Below are 22183 nucleotides of genomic sequence, written 5' to 3' on the forward strand. Positions count from 1 at the left end.
TCCCTCTTTTTCTATTGATTGGAATAGTTTCAGAAGGAATGGTACCAACTCCTCCTTGTACCTCTGGTAGAATTCAGCTGTGAATCCATCTGGTCCTGGACTTTTTTTGGTTGGTAGGCTATTAATTATTGCCTCAATTTCAGAGCCTGCTATTGGTCTATTCAGGGATTCAACTTCTTCCTGGTTTAGTCTTGGAAGAGTGTAAGCGTCCAGGAAATTATCCATTTCTTCTAGATTTTCCAGTTTATTTGCGTAGAGGTGTTTATAGTATTCTCTGATGGTAGTTTGTATTTCTGTGGGGTCGGTGGTGATATCCCCTTTATCATTTTTAATTGTGTCGATTTGATTCTTCTCTCTTTTCTTCTTTATTAGTCTTGCTAGTGGTCTGTCAATTTTGTTGATCTTTTCAAAAAACCAACTCCTGGATTCATTGATTTTTTGGAGAGTTTTTTGTGTCTCTATCTCCTTCAGTTCTGCTCTGATCTTAGTTATTTCTAGCCTTCTGCTAGCTTTCGAACGTGTTTGCTCTTGCTTCTCTAGTTCTTTTAATTGTGATGTTAGAGTGTCAATTTTAGATCTTTCCTGCTTTCTCTTGTGGGCATTTAGTGCTATAAATTTCCCTCTACACACTGCTTTAAATGTGTCCCAGAGATTCTGGTATGTTGTATCTTTGTTCTCATTGGTTTCAAAGAACATCTTTATTTCTGCCTTCATTTCGTTATGTACCCAGTAGTCATTCAGGAGCAGGTTGTTCAGTTTCCATGTAGTTGAGCGGTTTTGATTGAGTTTCTTAGTCCTGAGTTCTAGTTTGATTGCACTGTGGTCTGAGAGACAGTTTGTTATAATTTCTGTTCTTGTACATTTGCTGAGGAGTGCTTTACTTCCAATTACGTGGTTGATTTTGGAGTAAGTACGATGTGGTGCTGAGAAGAATGTATATTCTGTTGATTTGGGGTGGAGAGTTCTATAGATGTCTATTAGGTCTGCTTGCTGCAGAGATGAGTTCAATTCCTGGATATCCTTGTTAACTTTCTGTCTCGTTGATCTGTCTAATGTTGACAGTGGAGTGTTGAAGTCTCCCATTATTATTGTATGGGAGTCTAAGTCTCTTTGTAAGTCTCTAAGGACTTGCTTGATGAATCTGGGTGCTCCTGTATTGGGTGCATATATATTTAGGATAGTTAGCTCTTCCTGTTGAATTGATCCCTTTACCATTATGTAATGGCCTTCTTTGTCTCTTTTGATCTTTGATGGTTTAAAGTCTGTTTTATCAGAGACTAGTATTGCAACCCCGCTTTTTTTTGTTCTCCATTTGCTTGGTAAATCTTCCTCCATCCCTTTATTTTGAGCCTATGTATGTCTCTGCGTGTGAGATGGGTCTCCTGAATACAGCAGACTGATGGGTCTTGACTCTTTATCCAGTTTGCCAGTCTGTGTCTTTTAATTGGAGCATTTAGTCCATTTACATTTAAGGTTAAGATTGTTATGTGTGAACTTGATTCTGCCATTATGATATTAACTGGTTATTTTGCTCGTTAGTTGATGCAGTTTCTTCCTAGCCTCGATGGTCTTTACATTTTGGCATGTTTTTGCAATGGCTGGTACCGGTTGTTCCTTTCCATGTTTAGTGCTTCCTTCAGGGTCTCTTGTAAGGCAGGCCTAGTGGTGACAAAATCTCTAAGCATTTGCTTATCTGTAAAGGATTTTATTTCTCCTTCACTTATGAAACTTAGTTTGGCTGGATATGAAATTCTGGGTTTAAAATTCTTTTCTTTAAGAATGTTGAATATTGGCCCCCACTCTCTTCTGGCTTGGAGAGTTTCTGCCGAGAGATCTGCTGTTAGTCTGATGGGCTTCCCTTTGTGGGTAACCCGACCTTTCTCTCTGGCTGCCCTTAAGATTTTTTCCTTCATTTCAACTTTGGTGAATCTGGCAATTATGTGTCTTGGAGTTGCTCTTCTCGAGGAGTATCTTTGTGGCGTTCTTTGTATTTCCTGGATTTGAATGTTGGCCTGCCCTACTAGGTTGGGGAAGTTCTCCTGGATGATATCCTGAAGAGTGTTTTCCAACTTGGTTCCATTTTCCCCCTCACTTTCAGGCACCCCAATCAGACGTAGATTTGGTCTTTTTACATAATCCCATACTTCTTGCAGGCTTTGTTCATTTCTTTTTCTTCTTTTTTCTTTTGGTTTCTCTTCTCGCTTCATTTCATTCATTTGATCCTCAATCGCAGATACTCTTTCTTCCAGTTGATCCAGTCGGTTACTGAAGCTTGTGCATTTGTCACGTATTTCTCGTGTCATGGTTTTCATCTCTTTCATTTCGTTTATGACCTTCTCTGCATTAATTACTCTAGCCATCAATTCTTCCACTTTTTTTTCAAGATTTTTAGTTTCTTTGCGCTGGGTACGTAATTCCTCCTTTAGCTCTGAGAAATTTGATGGACTGAAGCCTTCTTCTCTCATCTCGTCAAAGTCATTCTCCGTCCAGCTTTGATCCATTGCTGGCGATGAGCTGCGCTCCTTTGCCGGGGGAGATGCGCTCTTATTTTTTGAATTTCCAGCTTTTCTGCCCTGCTTTTTCTCCATCTTTGTGGTTTTATCTGCCTCTGGTCTTTGATGATGGTGATGTACTGATGGGGTTTTGGTGTAGGTGTCCTTCCTGTTTGATAGTTTTCCTTCTAATAGTCAGGACCCTCAGCTGTAGGTCTGTTGGAGATTGCTTGAGGTCCACTCCAGACCCTGTTTGCCTGGGTATCAGCAGCAGAGGCTGCAGAAGATAGAATATTTCTGAACAGCGAGTGTACCTGTCTGATTCTTGCTTTGGAAGCTTCCTCTCAGGGGTGTACTCCACCCTGTGAGGTGTGGGGTGTCAGACTGCCCCTAGTGGGGGATGTCTCCCAGTTAGGCTACTCAGGGGTCAGGGACCCACTTGAGCAGGGAGTCTGTCCCTTCTCAGATCTCAACCTCCGTGTTGGGAGATCCACTGCTCTCTTCAAAGCTGTCAGACAGAGTCGTTTGCGTCTGCAGAGGTTTCGGCTGTGTTTGTTATTGCCCTGTCCCCAGAGGTGGAGTCTACAGAGACAGGCAGGTTTCCTTGAGCTGCTATGAGCTCCACCCAGTTCGAGCTTCCCAGCAGCTTTGTTTACCTACTTAAGCCTCAGCAATGGCGGGCGCCCCTCCCCCAGCCTCGCTGCTGCCTTGCCGGTAGATCACAGACTGCTGTGCTAGCAATGAGGGAGGCTCCGTGGGTGTGGGACCCTCCCGGCCAGGTGTGGGATATGATCTCCTGGTGTGCCTGTTTGCTTAAAGCGCAGTATTGGGGTGGGAGTTACCCGATTTTCCAGGTGTTGTGTGTCTCAGTTCCCCTGGCTAGGAAAAGGGATTCCCTTCCCCCTTGCGCTTCCCAGGTGAGGCAATGCCTCGCCCTGCTTCAGCTCTCGCTGGTCAGGCTGCAGCAGCTGACCAGCACCGATCGTCCAGCACTCCCCAGTGAGATGAACCCAGTACCTCAGTTGAAAATGCAGAAATCACCGGTCTTCTGTGTCGCTCGCGCTGGGAGTTGGAGACTGGAGCTGTTCCTATTCGGCCATCTTGCTCCGCCCTTATTTATCTTTATTTTACTATATATTTTAAAATATGGATTAATACTTACCTGCTAGTTTGCAGTTAAAATTAAGCATGGTGAATATCATTTAATTGCACGTCTGAAACCCTTCTCTTCAGACTGATCATCTCCTATGCGCTGTGTGGATCTCCTCTCCTGTTGTCCACTCTTGCGCTGTTTCCAGTTTTAACTATTACAAACGTCACATCTGTAACTTATTCTCTGTTTACGTCTTTACTTATTTCCTCAGGACAAATTTTCCAAAATGGAATTGCTGGAACAAAGGGCATGCATTTAAAAAATGTAACCATTTTATTTTAGAACACTTTTAGATCTGTAGGAAAATTATGAAGATGGTATGGGAGCAGTCCCATATAACCTGCATGCAGTTTCTTCTCTTATTTACATCTTATATTAGTAAGATTCATTTGTTACAATTAATGAGCCTATATGGATATGTTATTTATTTATTTATTTGACACCAGGTCTCGCTCTGTGGCCCAGGCTGGAGGGCAGTGGTGTGATCTTGGTTCACTGCAATCTCTGCCTCCTTGGCTCAAGTGGTTCTCCCACCTCAGCCTCCTGAGTAGCTGGGACTACAGGCCTGTGTCACCATGTCTGGCTAATTTTTATATTTTTTATAGACATGGGGTTTCACCATATTGTCCAGGCCAGTCTCGAACTCCTGGGCCCAAGCAATTCGCCCGCCTTGGCCTCCCAAAGTGCTGGAATTACAGGCGTGAGCCACTGCGCTGGGCTTTGATACATTATCATTAACTGAAATCCATACTTTATTCAGATTTCCTTAGTTTTTCCCTAATGCCCTTTTTCTGTCCCAGGACCCCATCCAGGATCCCACACTACGCTTAGTCATCACTTTTCCTTAGCTTCTCTGGGCCGTGACAGATTCTCAGACGGTCCTTGCTTTTCATGACCTTGACAGTGTTGAAGGGTCAGGTCATTTTATAGAATGTTCCTCAAGTGGGATTTGTTTGGTGTTTTTTCTCACGGTTAGATTGGGGTTTTATGTTCTGGGATTGAAGACCACTGAGGCAAAGTGACATCTTCTTCCCTCCTATCAAGGGTGCATAGTGTCAACATGGCTTTTTACTGTTGGTGTTGACCTTGGTCACCTGGTTGAGATAGTGTTCAGTTTTTCCCTCTCTAGCCCTTTCCACCCTGTGCTCTCTGGAAGGAAGTCACTACGCACACCCACGCTTATGGGGTGGGAACTTACGTCCCGTCTTCTTGAGGGAGAGGTATTACGCAAACGTTTTGGAATGTGTCTGTGTGATGTTTCTCTGTTATCTCTCATTTATTTATGTATTCAATTGTTCATTTATATCAGAATGGACCCAGGGTTATTGATCTTATACTCTTAGTTATAAATCTGTGCTATTTTGTTGCTTAAATTGTTCCAGTTTTCACAATGAACTCTTTCAATTGGCTCTTTTGTCCTGTGCCAGGGCCCCATCATTGTGGGATATTGTGGGAGGTATATACACATATACACACATATTATATATCAATATCATATATATATCATATTTGTACTTTTTTACTTTCTGGCACTAGAAGATGCTCCAGGAAACATATTTCTTGCCTCAGTTCTAGATCTAGCCATCTCTCCAAGGAGCCCAGAGTACATCTTTTTAAAGGTTTTTGATACACGCTGCCAAATTATCCATCAAAAAGCTTACAGAAAGTGAAGAAGCCAGCCAGCAATGTGTGAGTGCTTATTTCTCATTACACTGCAATGATCTAAAAATAGTATTTTGTCACTTCTTTAATTTGATTCCTTTAACAATTAGTGACTCTCTTTAATTTTTTTAAGTTTATTACTGATTTGTAATTTGATAAATTGTTTTTTCAGGTTCTTAACCCATCTTTCTCTTAGAGTGTTCACTTGTATCTTGATATTTTCATAAGAACTCCATATCTAGAATGTATATTAACCTGTGATTATCACATAAAATACAAATATTTGTCCTAGTATCTTATTTGCCTTTTGAAATGATAGATTTTCATTCTACTATAAAGACACATGCACATGTATGTTTATTGCACAACTATTCACAATAGCAAAGCCTTGGAACCAACCCGAATGCCCATCAATGATAGACTAGAGAAAGAAAATATGGCATATATATACCATGAAATACTATGCAGCCGTAAAAAAGGATGAGTTCATGTCCTTTGCCGGGACATGGATGAAGCTGGAAGACATCATTCTCAGGAAACTAACACAGGAGCAGAAAACCAAACACTGCATGTTCTCACTCATAAATGGGATTTGAACAATGAGAACACACAGACACAGGGAGAGGAACAGCACACACTGGGGCCTGTCAGGGGGTGGGAGGCAAGGGGAGGGATAGCATTTGGACAAATACCTAATGCATGTGGGACTTAAAACCTAGATGACGGGTTGATGGGTGCAGCAAACCACTATGGCACATGTATACCTATGTAACAAACCTGCATGTTCTGCACATGTTTCCCAGAACTTAAAGTAAAATAAAAAAAAAAAGAAATTACAGATTTTTAAAATTAAAAAAAAATAAAAGACTTTTAATATGGGACATGCACAAAAGAGGATAATGTAATGAAGAACCTCATGTACATATTTCCCAATTTCAATAATTATAAACATTCTGTCATCTTTACTTGAGCTACCTCTTCTCTCACATTATTTTCTTTTTAAACTGGAATCTTTTCAAGTAAATCCCAGACAGTATGCCATTTTGCTTGTAAATACCACAGTATGTATCTTTAATTAACTAGAGCATTTTAAAAACAAGACCACCACACATTATCACAGCTATCAACATTAAATTAGTTTCTTAATATCATCTAGAACACAATTAATGTTCAAATTCTCAAAAAGATCTTTCAGAGTTATTTTGTCTCAATCAAGATACAAACAAGACCCATATATTGTTTGGTATATCTTAAATATCCTTTGTTCTTTTTGCTTTATTGTTTATGATTTGCAGATGCCACTGGTTCACTGGAGAAACTGGTTCACTGGATCTGTAGAATGGCCCTTATCCTGGATTTTGCTGATTGCAGCCGAGAGGGCTTTTAATACTTATTCTGCTGTCCCTCATATTTCCTATAAATTGGTGATTAGATCCAGAGACTTGATTAGATTTAGGTTCACTTTTTAAGGCAAGAACCCTTCATAGGTGGCGCTGCCACTTTCTGGTGGGTCCCATCAGTGAGACTCATCATATTTGTTCTACTTTTAGTGATGATAAGATTGATCAGTAGGTTCAAGTGTGGGTCCACCTGTCCCCCCATTGCAAACTTCTTCATCAAATTTACCTAATTGATTGTGTGTGGTGGTGTGTGCCTGTAGTCCCAGCTACTTGGGAGGTTGAGGTGGGAGGATCCCTTGAGCCCAGGAGTCCTGGGGCAGCCTGGGCAACATAGTGGGACTCTGTCTCTTAAAAAAAGTTTTACCTTATCAACTCTGGCCCCTCTAAAATATAATTTTGAAGAGGAGGACAGAATGAATGCTTGATTTTTGTCACTTCACCAATTTTCAGAGTAATGTGTTAATGTCCTAACAAATTCCAGGGATGACCAAAGAGTTTTAGAAATGCTATTATAACTCAGGGAGTTTTATATATTTGTTATGCTTCATTCCATTTCAATCACTTGACTTTTTGGTGCTCAAATGATCCCATCTTAGGGCAGTGGGAGCCCTTTCAAATTGACTTGTGTGTGTGTGTGTCTGTGTGTAGTATGTGTATGTCTGTGTGTGTGTTTACATATATGCATTCAAAAATGTATTTGGAAATGCAAAGGGCCAAGCCGAGCCACATTTTAAAAGAATAAGGTGGGAGAATTGAATCACGACACATCAAGATCTATTTTAAAGCTATAGTAATTAAGCAGCATGTTTTTGAGCATAGAAATATAGATGATTGACTCAAAATATAGGCTTTTGATACAGACCCGCACATTAAGAGACCTCTGGTTTATGATCTTGTAAATTAGAAGCTTCTCAATAAATTGACAATTAGAAACCCATGGGAAAAAACTGGAATCCCAACTCATGTCATAATCTCTTCTAGATGTATTAAAGGCTTTAATATGGAAGGTAAAGCTAAAGATTTTAGGGAAAAAGCAGAATATCTTTGGTATCTTTTAATATCTTTGATATTCTGTGTTTTTGCTATCTTTTAATAGTGAAATATTTCTTAAACAAGAAAGATAAAAACTAGCATTAACTCTAGAGGGGGAAAATAAGATAAATTGAGGTATTTTAAAAGTAGTATTGAGAGACCTGAGACCAGTGCCATCTGCACACTCTGTTTTCAGTTCATGACTGGGCAAGTAAATGCATCGAAAACTCAACTTTTAGAAACTTTTATGTCAATTTGACAGTGTATTTTCCTTCCCTTCCTACTTGCCTCCCTGCCTGCCTCAATATATTTTATGTCTGCTTAATCTACTGATTAAAAAAATGAGGCTTAGCCTGGGGGCAGTGGCTCATGGCTGTAATCCCAGCACTTTGGGAGACTGAGGCAGGCGGATCACTTGAGGCCAGGAGTTCGAGACCAACCTGGCCAACATGGTGAAACCCCGTCTCTACTAAAAATACAAAAGTTAACTGGGCATGGTGGTGCCGCGCCTGTAGTCCCAGCTACTCGGGAGGCCGAGGCAGGTGAATCACTTGAACCCGGGAGGCAGAGGTTGCAGTGAGCTGAGATTGTGCCTCTGCTCTCCAGTCTGGACGACAGAGTGACTCCGTTAAAAAAAAAAAAAAAAAAAAAGCGGGAGAGGGTGGGCTTAGATTGCGAATGCCATTAATTTTTTTCAACAATTTAATGTTTGAGCATTTCAGTGTGCCATTGATTGAAATAAAACAAACAAACAAACCAAAACTGGTCCACCGTCACAGATAATTTAAGACACACTGAAATGGACAACATGAAGTTCAAGAAATCAAAGAACTGAGAAATGCTACTAATGAAAAAGCAACATAGATGTGAAAATTGCAACAGATTGTCAAGAGAATAGAAGAATCAGTTCAAACAAATCAAGAAAATGGGCAAAAACAGTGCACAGATACTTTACATAAGGATTTCCAATACCCTATCAGTGCTTTCTTCTGGGAAATGAGCATGAAGCCACAGGAAGCTGCAGCGTCAGCCAATCGGCAAGGGTTAAAGACATCTCGCAATCCTGAAAGTAAGCGAGTACGCTGACCACGCTCTCTCAAGAACGCGCGGATTGGAGAGTGAGCCACTCAAGACCTCTAAAATCCACTCAAGCCCCGGGCAGCGTCCACCCACGCTAAACCTTCGCGCGCCTCTAGCAGCAATGCACGCCCAGTCCTGAGCACCAATAAGGATGCTCACGCAGGACCCGGATGGCGAGGCGGGGACCTTCGCAGCGGCGCCACTGGCAGTGGCTGCACAGTGAGAACATGCAAACGCCCGCCACCGGCAGGGTGGCCGAAAAATGGGGTGCGTTGGCGCTGCGGAGGAGTCACTGCCGTGAGGATGGCCCGGACACCGCTGCCGGCACCTGCGGGCGCAGCTCGCCAGTGGGGCGCAACTGGGTCCCCTCCGGCTTCCGCAGGGTATCTGCAGGGCGACTCCCTGCAGATTCAACAAACGTCCTGCTGGGGGAGCTCTTCCTATGCAAAAGGCCCGCCCCTGTCTCCCGTGTCGTGGATTAGAGAAAGGGTCCCTGAAAGGGTCTTGGGGTGGGAGGTCACCGAATAAGGCAGGGTCTGGCGTGGGTCCCAGGCCCAGGGGTCCCGAGGCCCTGGGGCAGCTGGGTAGCCCTGCTGGCCGCCCTGTGCAGGGACTCTCTCCCTCTGCAGGTCTGGTCGGAGCTGCAAGCAGCGGGTTCTGCTGCTGCGAAGATTCCCAAGGGCTGGTTGGGGAGGGGCTGCACAACCCCGGACCCCGCGGAAGTACAGGACCCGCAAAGGCAGGGCGTCGGCTCATGGGCCACGAGCATCCCGGGGTCCCGGCTGCTGGCTTGGCTGCCCTGGTCGTCGCTGCGGTTATTTGACGTTGCTACCGCAGAGCTAGCGGCCCCGGTTCTTGAACCACACCTACACTTGATGCTCCTGCAAGTTGAGTCTGCTAGTCAGGGTCCCCGCTCCTCGTGGGCTTTTACCTGCTCTTCTCAGAGCCTGTCTCCAGCTCCGGCTGCTGTCCCTTGCTGTAGACTGCGCTTCCTGCCGCCGCCTCCTGGGAGAGCGTGGGACGTTGGGGGATAACTAGGTACTGGCATCCTCACTCCTGTCTCTGCACACAGGGCTCTGCCCACAAGCTCTGGGATTTAAATCGCACCCTCCATGTTGTGCTTATTGAGGCCCACCCTGCTTTTATTGGGACCCTCCCTGCAGTCCCCACTCCCTCCTCCCCACGAGTCTTGCCGTCATCGATTAATCCCTTCATTACTGACCAGCTGCTGCAGGCGGGCCCCGTGCCGTCCTGTATCACTTTAACGTGACCTCATTAGTCTTTGATTTCTCTGTCACTTTCTGGTACAATAAGAGACTTGTATCCAGTCTCATTTTGTACATTTTTGGCCCTAGATTTAGAATCAGCCAATTTCATTGTTAAGTGTTATCTAGAGAGTTCAGCCGTGTAAGTGCGCTCGTTGTTACGGGTTTTCATTGCTTCTGGGTCTTTTCAGTGGACGGAACTAGAAAACACGTATTTTTTAAAGAGTAAAACACAATGTGAGTTCACACTGCAATTTCCAATTCACTTTTAAGATTACAAGATTTTTACTTAAACTTCCTCGATTTTATACTATGTCATTTTTATGCTGAAAATTATGGTTCCTAATGATGGAAACATAGTAATTTAATAAAAATGTCAATACTAATATATGGCTACTGAATGCTGTTTATGATTTCTTTCCTCTTTTCTTTTCTTTTTTTTATTGTCCGTAGCATATCTCTCACTTGGAATGTAGAGTCAAAACGCTGTGTTTTAAAGCCACCTTAAGTAATTGTTTCCTTTATGTGGTTACGCCAGTCACTTTATATGCAGGAAGGCTCATTCATTTGTTTACTTTAATTTTTAAAAATCACATAAAACATTTATAGTCCTCCCAAACTCTCTATTTATCCAGTTACAGTCACAGAAATCTTGCTTCTATAACTTCCCGTTCACCTTGTTTCTTTTTCCTCCCAATAGATAACCATTAAAACATTTTGGTTTGGGGTTTATCTGCCCATGGTTCCTTTTGATAATATCAATTAGTATCTATCTATCCACTGTGAACTGAATTTCCCCAAAAACTGTATTTCCCCAAAATTCATATGTTGGAGTGCTAAGCCCCAGTGTGATGGTATTAGGAGGTGGGGCCTTCAGGAGGTGATTGGGGTTAGATGAGGTCATGAGGGTGGGCCCCTCATGTTGGGATTAGTGTCCTTATAAGAAGAGAAACCAGAGAGCCTGCTTACTCTCTCTCTTCACCTGCGACAGCACAGTGAGAAGGCAGCTGTCTGCAAGCCAGGGAGAGAATCCACCGGCAGCTTGATCTTGGACTTTCAGCTTCCTGGACTGTGAGAAATAAATTCCTATTGTTTAAGTCACCCAGTGTATGGTGTTTTGTTGTGGTAGTCCCAGCTGACTAATGCTCTACCATCTAGCTATCTCTCTGTCATCTACTTCCCCATCACTTGCCTAAAAATTACCATATTATATTACTCTGTTTGCTTCTTTCCTTTATTTATTTTTCCCCGTATCAGTATACAGAGACACTTCTCATTCCTAATTACAGCTGCTCCATATTCCATTGTGTGGCTGAAGGGATAGTTTATTTCATCAGTCAGTCCTGTGTACTGTTTTAAACCTTTATCGAGACTATTTTTCTTACCATTTGAGTCATTTAAATAATTTTTAAAATGAAGAACTCAAGTAAATAATAAAAATTCCTCCCACAGTTTATTTTTTTAATTTAACTTTTTTTTTTTTTTATCAGAAGTCCTTAAATGAGACATTTTAAAAAATTCTGAGAGCCCACAGTTACGAGCGTGCAGGAGGCAACTGCAGTTGCCATCAGATGAGAATGCCCCCTGCGGGCTCTTCATGTATGACCCCAGGCCCTCTCAAGCCCCTCCCTGCTGTGTGGAGTGTTCCCTGGCCACCAGTTACATGCCCCGCAGTGCGCTGATAATCTCACATGGTGCAAATATACTGCCGAGCCAAATTAGGGTCTTTTTTTTTTTTTTTTTTTTTTTGAGTCTCACTCTGTCTCCCCAGCTGGAGTGCAGTGGCGCCATCTTGGCTCACTGCCAGCTCTGCCTCCCGGATTCATGCCATTCTCCCACAATTATTTTTAGTAGAGACGGAGTTTTACCATGTTAGCCAGGATGGTCTCGATCTCCTGACCTAGTGATCCACCTGCCTCAGCCTCCCAAAGTGCTGTGATTACAGGTGTGAGCCACTGCGCCCGGCCCAAATTAGGGTCTTGTAGAAGGCGCAGTTTTCTGAAGCAGTTAAATGTGACTTTGGTGAAATTCTCTGTGCAATAGGCACATCAGAATGGAACAATTTGGGCCAGGTACTGTGGCTTATGCCTGTAATCCCAGCACTTTGGGAGGCCGGGATGGGAGGATCACTTGAGGTCAGGAGTTTGAGACCAGCCTGGCCAACATGGCAAAACCCTATCTCTACTAAAATTACAAAAATTAGCCTGGTATGGTGGTGTGTGCCTGTTGTCTCAGCTATTCAGGAGGGTGAGGCAGGAGAATTGCTTGAACCCGGGAGATGGAGGTTGCAGTGAGCCGAGATTACGCCACTGCACTGCAGCCTGGGTGACAGAGTGAGACTCTATCTCAACTAAAAAAAAAAAAAAAAGAACAATTTGAATATCAAAACCATGAGACCTGGGATAGGGTATGAGTGCACTGGACAAATTGAACATGAAGCCAGGAACACTTGGTCACACTCAATACTGTCTGCACATACTTTGTAGAAAAAATCGTATCTTGACTCCCTGTTCATTCTAAGAGTTAAAGTTAATCAACTCATGAGCTCTAACTTGGAGTTGAAAGGAAATACAGAGTAGAGGAACAAATTAAATGACATCGTGAAGAAAGAATCGGACAAAATCCAGAAGGTGGGGCATTCTACATAACAACTGGCCTGATGTCTTCACCAGGTCAATGTTATATAGAACCCTACGTAGTAGCCCCTAGGGCCAGGGGAATGTTCCAGATCAGCACAGTCCAGTAAAATTTTCTGTGGCTACAGAAATACTCTATCATATAAGTGCTGCCAGTAAGCACTGGAAGTGTGGCTATGAGTCTGAGGAGCTGCATTTTAAATGCTATTTATTTATTATTTATTGATTATCAATGACTTTAGACGGTGGCATGTGGGAAGCGTCTACCATGTTGGGAAGTTGATTATGTATATTAAAAAGGCCTAGGCTGGGCGTGGTGGCTCAAGCCTGTAATTTCAGCACCTTGAGAGGCCAAGGCGGGTGGATTACCTGAGGTCAGGAGTTCAAGACCAGCCCGGCCAATATGGCGAAATCCCATCTCTACAAAATTCAAAAATTAGCTGGGCATGGTGGCGGACGCCTGTAATCCCAGCTACTAGGAAGGCTGAGGCAGGAGAATAATTTGAACCCGGGAGGTGGAGGTTGCAGTAAGCCGAGATCATGCCACTGCACTCCAGCCTGGGCAACAAGAGCGTGACTCTCCATCTAAAAAAAAAAAAATTGCCTGGAAGTCATAGCAACTCCATGCAATGAGTGGTTCTTGATTGGTTCTATGTTTGAACAAACCAACTATATGACATTTTGGGGACTAACTGGGGGAAATGTAAATGCGATTTGAGTATTAGATGATATTAGGGATTTTTTTTTGTTGATTCTCTTATGTATGATAATGGCTCTGTGTTTATGTAGGTAAATGTCATTTTTTTGAAATGATTCATATTGAAAAGTCATAGTAACCTGTAATTTACCTTAAAATATTTTAGCCAAAAGAAGTAAATGGAGAAAAATGTTAGCAACTATGAAATCTAGGTTCATTCTCTTTTCTGTTCTGCTTGAAGTTTTTCATAGTAAAAAGGAAGAGATCCCCAAACAGAAGTAAAGGATCATTATAATTATAAACCAGGTTTTATTGAACATAAGATGAAATGCATTCATAATTTTTTATTTTATTTTTCAAAATAAAGTCTAAATATAAGCTTTTCTCCCCACTGTTGCCTATGGATTACAGTTCCTGCTTTAAACAGATTTACCTTTAGTGGACTATTTTTTTGGTGCCAGCATCTTTGGGTAACAAGGGCCCTGTATTCCTGGGTAAAGTGCTTACAAGCTTTGCAGCAAAGAATTCTAAAACAATTCCCTTTGAAAATGAGAGCAAAAACATTCCTTTTGAAAGCAGAGCCAAGGCCGAAGATGTAAATTTGAGCGTTTCATATTTCACTGCAGACGGGCCGTGCTGGCCCATTTCCCCGGTGACTCACTCGTGCCATCTCCCTTCATAGACGCCGGATTCTACTGTGTCACAAACAAGGGCTCCTGGACTTCCTGTCTCTCAGATGGCGATAACCCTGGTCTCCCAGGAGACAGTAAGGATTAAATGAACTGGTGTTGTCAACCCCACAGCAGCCTCAGGCTGGGTCCTGAGTAGCCACTGATGGAGGTGTGTCCATTGCAGAGAGATGCTGGGTGTATCACACCTCCAGAGCTTCCTTTGGCTCTCAGGTTCACTGTGCAGGCCCTTTGAAAACAAAAACCACCGGAGGAATTTCCAAGAGGAGATTAACTGGGGTGAACAGGTCTGGACAGCCGGGATGGTGGGTAAGGTGGTGGGCAGTACAACTGTAAGAACCCACTTGGTCTGAGCACGGAGAAGGGAATAGAGTATGCGAAGACATTATTTTGTTGGGTAAATCCTTTAACTTCCAAGCGATATTGCAGTTCCCTGGGTCGGCTGTATTTTGTGCAAAGAAATGAGCCAAGCTTTATCCTCCTCAATGCTCCCAACCTCTGCTGAAGGCCATAGCCTTGAATGAACCTACACCTAGAAGCTGTTTTAAAATGCAGTGACCATGTTTATTCAGATGACTCACCATTTCTTTTCATCTCCAGCCCAGACTCCTCCTCTGAGCTTTAAACCTCAGTGTATAGCTGCTTACACAGGAACTAACATGAATTTCGCAAAGGCGCCTCCAGTCTGGCCCACTATCCAACACAAAATGCAAGGCTTGAGGCCTCCTTAAATGAAAGGTATCATTTTCCATGCAGAAGCCTAAGGCATTCTTTTTTATTTGAAATTGAGTTCCCCTCTTGTTACCCAGGCTGGAGTGCAATGGCGCAATCTCGGCTCACTGCCACCTCCTCCCGGGTTCAAGCGATTCTCCTGCCTCAGCCTCCTAAGCAGCTGGGATTACAGGCATGCACCACCACGCCTGGCTAATGTTTGTATTTTTAGTAGAGACGGGGTTGCTCCATGTTGGTCAAGCTGGTCTTGAACTCCTGATCTCAGGTGATCCGCTCGCCTCGGCCTCCCAAAGTGCTGGGATTACAGGTGTGAGCCACCGGATCCGGCTGCCTAAGGCATTCTGATCCCCTTCTTCCTTCTCTTCCCTCCCAGAGCCAATCTTAACTAAATCTGGTCAGTTTCTCCTCTACTGCCAGAATGCATACACTCTTGTTCCATTTTCACCCTCGCCATCTTCCAAACACTTGGCTCTTCATATATCACCCCTCTACTTAACATTTCTTCAACAGCTGTCCGTTGCTGTTGGGATATTTAACAGGGCCAAAACCTTATGTGATCTGATCCTTGCCCACCTCTCCTGCCTTATCTTGTCTCATTCTCTGCTCTGACTCTAGTTCAATAGTGGAAAATGGACTTGGCCAGAAAGGGGATTATTTAGCACCAGCCTGTGGGACACAGACTTCAGTAGAAGAGAAAGTTTTTTCTGGTTTCTTATCACAAATCTACCACCTGAAAAGCAGAGGGACCCCACTAATATCACTGGGTTTTGACAACCTGAGCTGGCTCCTTTAGCTGCCAGTTACCTCCCTTTTCTGGTTTGCAAAGCTCCTGCCTGTATGTGCGGTTGGTGCCTTAGGGTGGATGTGTGGGTTGACCCAGGCGAGAGTGTGACCTGGTTTGAAGCCTACTGGCTTTCCATGGTTCCTTGAACCTGGATAGCAGTTGCATGGCATGGTAGATCAATCTTTAAACCCTGGCTCTTCCATTTAGTAGTTCTACAACCTTGGGCAGGATTGGAACCTCTCTGACTCTCAGTTTCTTCATCTATAAAAGAGACACAATCTTACGTGTTCTGCCTGCCCCCAACGGATTTCTCTGGGGCTCAAATAACTCATTCAGCCATCATGTGTGGTGATCACACAGGTTACTGTTCAAACTGGGCCAGTTTTGAGACTGCCAGGGTATGTACTTCATAATCACACAGAAAGTCACCCTCTGTAGGGAGAGTCCTCCTCTGTAGGGAGCACCATCTTCCTCTACACCTTGGCCTTTGCTTATAGGTCATCACCTGGGTGGAGGTGAGCAGGGTTGCCATGCATCCCAAAGATGATGTCAAATGTGCTTGTAAAGGAATACGTGCTTTTGGTCCTCACGGAGATTATTTCAACTCCTCAGATAATCCAAGATGAACAGTGAATTGGTTTTTAGAAGCTACTAAATTACACACTTTAGTACTGCTGAGATGGAACAGTCCCCCCCCTCCCTTTTAGGGGCCTACCAACCTGCAGGCATGGAAATAAGGAAAATCCTAAAGTTCCTTTAAGAGAAATTACAGGCATCTAGGTAGACCCAGAGGTAACTGAGTAACTTGTTAAACAACAATAGCAGCTTCAGAATAATAGCCAAGGGACTTAAAGCTCCAGAGATAATTGTTTTCCCCATAGAAACTAAAGATAATGTCTTAACATATGTCCCAGAGTTGCCTTTCAGAACCTTGGACCCCCCTGAGGACTCCCACTGAATGGACCAGCTGGCATAGAGACTGCAGATGAGGGAGAAATAAACTACGGTTCAACTATTGTCCTTTGTTCTAAGTTTCTTCGTGAGGGTCTTCGAGAAAGTCACTCTCCCTAGCAAGTTAACATTTTTCTACTGACTCCCTAGTTTTTTTTTTTTTTTAAATTTACTTTAAGTTCTGGGATACATGTGCAGAGTGTGCAGGTTTGTTACACAGGTATACATGTGCCATGGTGGTTTGCTGCACCCATCAACCCATCATCTAGGTTTTAAGCCCCACATGCATTAGGTATTTGTCCTAATGCTCTCCCTCCACTTGCCCCCCAACAGGCCCCGGTGTGTGTGATGTTCCCCTTGTTTTTATAGTAGCACGTGTCTTTATAGTAGAATGATTTATAATCCTTTGGGTATTGCTGCTGACCCGCTAATTTTTAAACAAAGCTTCTCTTACTTAACTAATTGCAAATCAGATCTTTGAATCCACCCATGACCTGTGAGCCCCCATTCAAGATGTCCCATCCTTTTAAGCTGGCACCAATGTGTAACCTCTGTGTATTCGTTTAGGATCTTGCCTGTAGCTTCTGTTCTCCTGAAACTTACCCCTGCCTTTAAAAACCCTGGCCTGCGAGCCATCCGGGAGGCCGATCTTGAGCAGTTAGCTGCCTGGTATCTCTTCGCGGTAAGCACCCTCCTTTCTACCACGGCAGAAAGCTTGGGGTGGGTATCTGGTTTTATTGTGCAGAGAGAGAGACCCCCAGTTTGGTTCTATAACACTGCCACTGTGTCTGGCAGATTAGAAATATTAGTTCTTTGAAGGGAAGCCTTGAAAGGGGGCGAGATGGGGTAAGAAACTTCCAGTAGAAACCAGAAAACCTGCTACACAAGTTCTAAAAGAGTTCTTTTTAAAAATTTTTTAATTTTTTAATTTTTATTTATTATTATTATTATACTTTAAGTTCTAGGGTACATGTGCATAACGTGCAGGTTTGTTACATATGTATACTTGTGCCATGTTGGCGTGCTGCACCCATCAACTCGTCAGTACCCATCAACTCGTCATTTACATCAGGTATAACTCCCAATGCAATCCCACCCCCCTCCCCCCTCCCCATGATAGGCCCCGGTGTGCGATGTTCCCCTTCCCGAGTCCAAGTGATCTCATTGTTCAGTTCCCACCTATGAGTGAGAACATGCGGTGTTTGCTCTCCACTTCTTTCTGCCTTTGTCCTTCAGTTTTCCTCGGTTTCTTTTCTTATCTTTGTCTCTCTCCCTGGTCTCATCTTCTGTCTTAATAACTTCAGGTGCAGGGCGGTTTGTCATGCCTCCTGCAGTGGGACAGCAGGAAACGACTTGGTGGGACCCCCCCTCCATCTGAGGGTGAACCATTCACCACCGTGGCTCTGTGACCAGGCTGCATAGAGTGAGTTGAGTGAGGCACTCTCCTGGGGACAAACATTTTAAAGGCACCAAAAATAGTCAGTGGTCAATATTTTAACGTGACATGAAAAAAATAGTTAATGAGAAATTTCCATGGTGAGCAAAATATCAAAAATTTAAATAAGGACAGGATCAGTGCCAGTGATATTGCAACCTGAGGGAAAAGGAAAAATCTGTAATATCAATTCTGTTTTCACTTAGGATTTTGATATTTTGTTTATCATGGCATTTTGGGGGAATTAAATCCGCCACAAGGGCGCTGTAGCGCTGAGCCTCCGTGGGAACTGCCATCCCACAAGGGTACGATGTGCTTCCACAAAAGGGCTGGGCCCAAGAAAGACCCATCCATTGCAAGCTACAAGGTGCAGGGGTAGAGGCGGCCCAGATGGAATTCCCATGGGGCCGCGGAGGGGAGAAGGCTGACCCTGAGGATGAGGGCCAGACAGGAGGGTGGGCACGGCCCCTCTTCCAGGCAGGAGCGCTGCTGGACGCCCGCGTGGGGTCCCCGGGACTCGTTCAGGGCCGCGTGGGACGAGAGGCTGCAGCCCACGCGTGAAGATACTGGGGCGTCCCTTTGCGCACGTGGACAGTGGTGGTCTCCAGGCGCTCCGGTCGTGGCCCCTTCCGAAGTACCTGCCAAGCCCCCTGTGGCTCCGGGCATCTAGAGAGCCACGGCCCAGAAGGAGCCTACCGTTGGGGAGCGTGGGCCTGGGGAGACACAACCGTAGCCCCCTCTGGGGGTAGAGACCAGAGCTATCCTCTAGCACCCGCACCCGCGCCCTCAGCAACTAAACCCTGCGCGGGCTCGTCCGCAGGGCTGAGACTAGGGTCTCTTCTCCCAGGCCTTTCCCTCTGGAGCCCTCTGGGGTAGGGGGGTCAGAGTTCTCAGGACCAAGCAGCTGCTGTGGTTTCCACTGGGGCCTGCTCTCCTTGTACCCCTCCCTCTGCCTCCCACCTAAGCCTGTTCCCTAAGGCTGCCCCTGCGGGGCCCTGTTGTCCAGCCCCGCTCTGTGCTGAAGGGGGCTCAGGCAGCCCCAGTCATGTTTGTGGCCCTACCCAACACTCTGCCCTGGAGGGTCTTCAAAACCCCTTTGTTGGCGCAGAGGAGCCCATGCTTACCTCCCCTCACCCAGGATCCCCTTGTCCCGGGAGGGCCACCCCACAGACCACTCACTCTTATTCCTCCCCCCAGATGCCCACACATGGAGGCCCAGGAGAGTCCCAGACCATTCCGGCCATGCCATGGAGCACAGTGCTGCTGTGCCCACTTGGGTGGAGGGGTTTTACTTGGGAGGTGATCCCAAAGGAAGTGGGAGAGAGGAAACGGGGCAGTAGGCAACAGGAAAGGAGGCAAGAACAACATAAGGTAGGACTTCGAGGTCACCACTGTGGGCAATGGGGACACTTCCAAGGATTGTTCCCTGAAAGGCAAGGTGCCTTCTACCAGGTCGCATCCACCACTGTTTGGGGTGGGCCCCAGGAGGCATCAAGGACTTGGGGAAGGTGCACAGACTCACAGCTGCTCCTGCTCATTCCTTAGGTCTCAGAGCCTCCTCCACCTGGCGGAGACCTGCAGTGCCCGCTCAGCACTTGGAGCTTCCTCATCCTGGGTTGTTACCACACCTGAGCACCTGTGGACAGGATCACAGGTCTTCCCTCTCCTTCCTCTTGTCTCCACCATAGTTCATGGTCTGGCACACAGACTGGCCCACACCAGGCCTGCAGTAACTGCTTTTCAGATGAAAGTGTTAACTCACAGAGGACAAACACTTCTGTTCTCTTTTGCCAACTCTTATTAGTCAGTAGTGGCTACTTTGAGGAATGTGTTAGGTGAGATTCTGAGGCCGGATTCAGCCTCGGCAGAGAAGAGTGTCTCTTATGGAGGGCTGTGGTGGTGGCAGAACTCATGTCCCCACTGACATTTCTGAAAGTTAGACTTTCTGTGAAAGGAGGCAGTTTTGTGGACACTAGAATATCTTAGGATTTGTCTAAGGAATCAGTGCAGTCTAGTGAACATGCTTGGACATGTTCGGACATGGTAGGTTTTTGTGACAAAGGGAAGAAGCCCCTTACCATGGTGATTGCCTATGAGATTCTAGAAACCCTGCTGGGTATTTGACATGTTTTCTCATTTAATCTCCATAGCATCCCCAGAAGTTCATGTTATTTCCGTTTTTCTTGATGACTAAGTTGAGACTCAGAGATGTTGAGTTAAGATGTTACCCAAGATCACACAGTTATGAAGCCGATCACAGCACTATTCCTTGTAGGCAAACCTCTGCAAGCACAAGCATGAGACCAGTCAGCAGTCTGGGGAGCGTACGTGGAGGGTTTACTCTATCGCACCCAATGACGTAACATGGGCAGAGAGACCCAAACACTGCAAGTGCTCAGAGAAAAGGTAATTCAGGCTGAGCTGGTGATCAGAGAAGGCTTCCTGGAGGAAGCAGAGCATGAGGAGAGCCTAGAAAGGAGAAGAATGGTTGGCATTTGGGTAGCAAGAAAGTAGGGGATGGACATATTGGGAGGGGCACAGCCCTGGTCAGAGGGAGATAGACCTGGGAATCAGACTGGCATGTAGCTGACCAGTGTGGATGGCCTGCAGGTTGGTGGAGTAGCTGAGCCTCAAAGCACAGATGGTTGGGGACCTGCGGAACTGGATTTGGTAGCGAGACAGAGCTGGAGCAGGCATGGAGGCAGTGTGGCGGCTGCAGGGTTTAGAGGCATCCATCAGGGAGTACCACCTGCAGATATGGGATGAAAGGACAGGAACCTCAGCAAGGGCTCTTGTGAAGGGTGTGGTGGGCTGGGATGTGTTTTCACCCTCACATACCTGCCTACCTTCCTGAGCCCTCCTACGTAAGGGAGCTGTGACCTTGCACAGGCCAGGTGAACTCCTCTAAAGGCTGATGCTTCCTGAACTGCAAGGGTGGAAGTTACTTTTAGCTCCCTGCATTCATTGTTAACTGAGAAGGATGCTAACCAGGGCTGCTGTTGACATCAGATGATAGTCAATAAATCCCATGAGGGAGCCTGAACTGTGGCCAGCAGGGGAAGTCACCAGCCTGTGGGGGCTCCACGGTGAGCCCAACCTACCACTTTAATTTCGTACTTCTGTAGAGTGATTTCTTGAAGCCTTCTTAAGTGACTGCCTAAGCCCCTAGTCACAGAAGGTGTTTCAGCTGCCAGTGGCCAAAATCCCAACTTGAGCAGCTTTTCCGGAGCAGGGAATTGATTTGCCTGGGTGTTATGCTCAGTTTCCTCGTTCCCATGTCCATTCTGTGTGAGCCTCTTGGCTCTGTTTTCTTCTATCCATGCTGGGAGCCACCCTCAGGCTGGAAGCATGTGTCAATATTGGTGTCTATGCCTTGCCATGTCCAGAAGAAGAGAAGCCACTCCATCCATTCCATCCATCCATCCATCCATCCATCCATCCATCCATCCATCCATATACTCACCTATCCATCCATCCACTCACCTATTCATCCATCCACTCATCTATCCATCCACTCACTTATCTAACCATCAATCCATCCATCCATCTACTCACTTTTTCATCCATCTACTCTCCTATACATCCATCTACTCACCTATCCATCCATTCATCTGTCCATCCATCCATCCATCCATCCATCCATCCATCCATCCACTCACTTATCCATCTGTCCACTCACTTACTCATCCATCCATCCATCCACCCATCCATCCACTCAAGTCATCCATCTACCCATTCATCCATCCATCCATCCATCCATCCATCCATCCATCCATTCATCCATCCATTCACCCACCCATCCATCTATCCATCCATCCATCCATCCATTCATCTGTCCATTCACCCACCCATCCATCTATCCATCCAATATTTACTGTGTGCCTATCGTGCATCTGAAACTGTTCTAGGTGTCAGGGTTAAGTCTGTGAGCAAAGTAAGTTCAGATGCCTTCCCCATGAAGCCTGAATTCTAGCAGGGGAGGTAGACAGTCAGTGGTAACCATAATGAGTCCGTCTATTATGAAATGCTAGAAAGTGATTAAGTACTGCCAAGAAAAAGAGGTGCAAGATCCAATGCGGTAATCAGGGTGGGCCTGGTTGGAAAGTTATCTGGAGGAGGAGCTCCCAGACAGAGAAAGCAGCAGGGCAGAGACCCAGAGGGAACAGCAAGGGGGC

The 22183-nt window shown here is 45.2% G+C and overlaps 1 long non-coding RNA gene across 1 annotated transcript; it reads left to right on the forward strand.

Annotated features, from left to right (window-relative positions):
• The first annotated feature begins 14180 nt into the window (after window positions 1-14180).
• Window positions 14181-16639, forward strand: LOC139356949 (uncharacterized). The gene is made up of 2 exons (XR_011609490.1): window positions 14181-14393; window positions 16537-16639. It is a non-coding gene; the product is annotated as an uncharacterized lncRNA (long non-coding RNA).
• The last annotated feature ends 5544 nt before the right edge of the window (window positions 16640-22183 follow it).

Source organism: Macaca nemestrina, chromosome 11 (assembly GCF_043159975.1).
Source record: "Macaca nemestrina isolate mMacNem1 chromosome 11, mMacNem.hap1, whole genome shotgun sequence".
Classification (NCBI taxonomy): Eukaryota; Metazoa; Chordata; class Mammalia; order Primates; family Cercopithecidae; genus Macaca; species Macaca nemestrina.